At 40.1% G+C, this 4,302-nt stretch overlaps 1 long non-coding RNA gene across 1 annotated transcript; it reads right to left on the bottom strand.

Moving 5' to 3' along the window:
* Nucleotides 1-1,951: 1,951 nt before the first annotated feature.
* LOC119566768 lies at nt 1,952-3,916 on the bottom strand. Its single transcript, XR_005226081.2, has 3 exons — nt 3,867-3,916; nt 3,284-3,285; nt 1,952-2,248 (listed from the first exon to the last, which is right to left on the bottom strand). It is a non-coding gene; the product is annotated as an uncharacterized LOC119566768 (long non-coding RNA).
* Between the last annotated feature and the right edge of the window lie 386 nt (nt 3,917-4,302).

Raw genomic sequence — 4,302 nt, forward strand, 5'->3', positions numbered from 1 at the left:
TCCTTCAATTGATATGCTCATGAGGTCATTCACATGATCAGGCAGAAGGCGACTTCTTTCAGAACACAAAATTCTATTCAATGATGAAAAAGAATGCTCAACTGTAGCTGTTGTGACTGGGAGTAGCAAGAGATGAATTCCTACTTCTTTCATCCCAGGAAACATAGCACAAAGATCGGGTCGAGCCACTAGTGATGATAAAAAAGAAGTTAAAGTCAAATCTTCATTCATTCATCATATGATATTCCACTCTGTGTTCAAATTCTCTTTTCTGTCCTGAGCACATGGCAGCCCCATTGCTGGTAGTGCCTCACTCCACTCAACTGTCGGTGTTTTATAGGACAGGCATCTGTAAAAGCTACATAGAGGTTGAGTAGAATCTAGAAGGTTTCAGAGTAACAGCCGTGTTAGTCTGTATTCGCAAAAAGAAAAGGAGTACTTGTGGTACCTTAGAGACTAACCAATTTATCTGAGCATAAGCTTTCGTGAGCTACAGCTCACGAAAGCTTATGCTCAGATAAATTGGTTAGTCTCTAAGGTACCACAAGTACTCCTTTTCTTTTTAGAATCTAGAAGTCATTGTTGTAGATTTTTAAGAATCAAGTTTGTGTACTTTTTCAGTTGTCTTAACAGACACTTCTTGTCCTCTTCACTTAAGGATTCAATATAAATGCCTTCATTAGTCAACTTCTGGACTGAAGTCTTTGCTTCTTCCAGTACCTTGTCAATAGATAGCTCTCTGATTGATCCAAAGGTAGCTTCTATTGCTGGACAAAGATCTACTACTGTTGTAGCAGATGCCTGGATGGCATTGTTTAATGACCCAAGTGGTTTCAACAATAGACTTACGAGTGAGAGAATGGCAGTAGTCTTCTCTGAATGTAGTAGCAAAAGTAATCCACCAGCCTCACTACTTAGATCCATCCCATCTTGGTAGATACTTTCCAAAGCCAATAATAACGGCTGGAGTAATTTTAAGACAACAGCCAAGGATCACTAATGAGAAAGCCAGAGGGTTTTCCCAGGTTGGACTAATATGAACTTCAGTCCCAGTGTATCTTCTATATTTTCCAAGATATTCAGTCTTTTTGGACTCTTGCTGAAAAAAGAATATAATGAAGACATTAAATTTATAGCTTTTTTAATGTCTTTTGAAGAGTCTGCAGCTCGTACTAGCACTAGTTGGAGTAGATGGCCTCTGCAGTGTGTATAGGAGAGATTAGGGTTACACTTTTCTGAGCAAAGCTTGTATTCCACCATGTCTTCCTGGGAAGTTTGCAGCTCCATCAAATGCACAAGCAGCCATCTGTTTGGGGTCCAATTGACAAGCATTTAACTCTTCTAAGATGTGGGTTGTCACAGATGCAGCCGATGTGTCTTCTATAACTTGAACATCTAGAAATGCATCTACTGGCCTACCACTGACATCAAGATAACGTACACAATGACTTAATACTTGATGTCCATTTGCATCAGTGCATTCATCAGCCATGTATGCAAATTTTTTGAATGTGGTGAGAGAGTTCTTCACTTTTTCAACTGTTGAGTCTTTCACTGTTGCACCGCATGCTTCTAGCCAGTCAGTTGAGTTTCGCAGAAAGATAGTGAGCATTTGCTGGTCTTGTTCGGAACCAGTGTTCAACTACAGGATGAACAAGTGACAATGCACTTAACATTGGCCTCCAGTTTGTAGTGTGTGGTATCTCTTGCTTAAATAGAAAGTATGATGCCACAGCCATGTTTGTTGCATGAACTGTGTTGTGTCTCCAGCATTCTTAACAGCCTCATTAAGTACTTCTAAAATTGGCTTTGAAAGTGGGCTTATAAGGCTTTCTGCATGTTGATGCAGCCAGAGGCCTGGTGTTTTGCTCTTTCAGTTTGTCAGCATTGGCTTTGCTGATCGGTCTGACAAACCAAGCTCCTCCACTTTTACCATTATAGCATTGGAAGCTTTCCTTCTTCGTAAGTTTTTTGCAAGAGGTGCACCAGTAGCCATCTTTTGTAACTTCAATAAATGGGAACACTTTGACTGACAAACATCGGGAACTGCCTTTAGGTTTTGGAGACACTGTTTCTTCATAGGTAGCTGTATTTGTGCTTCGGGCTGGTCGGATGTAGATACACCACTTGAACCTTCAGATGACATGTTGATATATTCTTGGTTCTTGATGTGTTCTTCACCTTGGTTAGTTTTTGAGGCCTTTGAGTGGAAAAATTGTTGTATTGTTTTTTGTCTTTTCATTTTCACCTGCAACATATAAAAGAGATATGAATAAATTAAATGTTTTGTTATATAATGCAAATTTAACATAAGGATAATGCAAAATACACCAAAACATATAACAGGTCTAGATTTCTAAAAAAATATAAATTAAAAAAAATGTATTTAATTTAAATTGACTTTTGAAAAGTAAGCCATATGGGATAAGAGGGAAGTCCTCTCATGGATCAGTAACTGGTTAAAAGATGGGAAACAAAGGGTAGGAATAAATTATCAGTTTTCAGAATGGAGAGAGATAAATAGTGGTATCCCTGAGGGTGGTACTGGGACCATTACTGTTCAACATATTCATAAATGATCTGGAAAAATGGGTAAACAGTGAGGTGGCAAAATTTGCAGATGATACAAAACTATTCAAGATAGTTAAGTCCAAAGCAGACTGCGAAGAGTTACAAAGGGATCTCACAAAACTGGGTGACTGGGCAACAAAATGGCAGATGAAATTCATGTTGATAAATGCAAAGTAATGCACATTGGAAAACATAATCTCAACTATACATACAAAATGATGGGTCTAAATTAGCTGTTAACACTCAAGAAAGAGATGTTGGAGTCATTGTGGATGGTTCTCTGAAAATATCCACTCAATGTGCAGCGGCAGTCAACAAAGCAAACAGAATGTTGGGAATCATTAAGAAAGGGATAGATAATAAGACAGAAAATATCATATTGCCTCTATAAATCCATGGTACTGCACACCTTGAATACTGTGTGCAGATCTGGTCACCCCATCCCAAAAAGATATATTGGAATTGGAAAAGGTACAGAGATGGGCAACTAAAATGATTAGGGGTATGAAACAGGAGGAGAGATTAAAATGACTGGGAATTTTCATCTTAGAAAAGAGACACTAAGGGGGGATATGATAGAGGTCTATAAAATCTTGATTGGTGTGAAGAAAGTGAATAAGGAAATGTTATTTAATCCTTCACATAACACAAGAACTAGCAGTCACCCATGAAATTAATAGGCAGCAGGTTTTAAAAAAACAAAAGGAAGTACTTCTTCACACAACATAAAGTCAACCGTGGAACTCTTTGCCAGGGGATGCTGTGAAGACCAAAACTATAACAGGATTAAAAAAAGAACTAGATAAATTCCTGGAGAATAGGTCCATCAGTGGCTATTAGCCAGGATGGGGAGGGATGCAACACCATGCTCTGAGTGTCCCTAGCCTGTTTGCCAGAAGCTGGGAATGGGCAACAGGGATGGATCACTTGATGATTACCTGTTCTGTTCATTCCCTCTGAAGCACCTGGCCTTGACCACTGTTGGAAGACAGGATACTGGGCTATATGGACCATTGGTCTGACCCAGTATGCATTCTTATGTAAAAATTAATTATAATAATAAAAATGTTTAGTACAGAAACTCCCCAACATAATGACCTCTCAAGATAGCAACAATGTGAGATAACAACCTTGGCAAATAATGCATTTTAAAAATCTTGGCCTACTAGGAAACATTTATATAAGTTTCCATTCCCAGTCACAAATCTAGCATTCTGGAGCAAATCACTAAAATATAGTCCAACAAACAAATGTTTATTTAACGTGCCCCTCACTTTTCCCTCCACGCACCCCACTCACCGGTGTTGTCCTTGGTCAGTGGAGACTCAGAGTTCAGAGGTGCTTTCACATGAGTCACCTCCCAGGTGGGGGCAAGAAGGCACCTTGGTTCCTCCAGCTGCTCACTGTTCGCTCTGCCACTGTTGTTCGTTGTGCCACCGTTCACTCCAGCTCTGTTGCCAATGGCCCTGCACGTCACCTTCTGCTGCCACTGCCACTGTGACCTCTGCGAGTTGGTCTCTTGAGGTTCCACCGGCTCTCAGTGATTTCAGCTGAGCTCTCAGGGGGAACCTCTGCTAGTGCACTGGGCTGTCTCTTCCACAGAAACACTGCCCACAGGACTAAGCACTTAGACCTGATTATCAGTGATTTCAGCTGTAGTGGTCACTTAACAAAACAAAAGACTATCTATGGAGCCTAATCAGCTCTGTCTTTAAACAGTGGAGAGGGGCA

The sequence above is a fragment of the Chelonia mydas genome, chromosome 7 (genome assembly GCF_015237465.2).
Source record: "Chelonia mydas isolate rCheMyd1 chromosome 7, rCheMyd1.pri.v2, whole genome shotgun sequence".
Taxonomy (NCBI): domain Eukaryota; kingdom Metazoa; phylum Chordata; order Testudines; family Cheloniidae; genus Chelonia; species Chelonia mydas.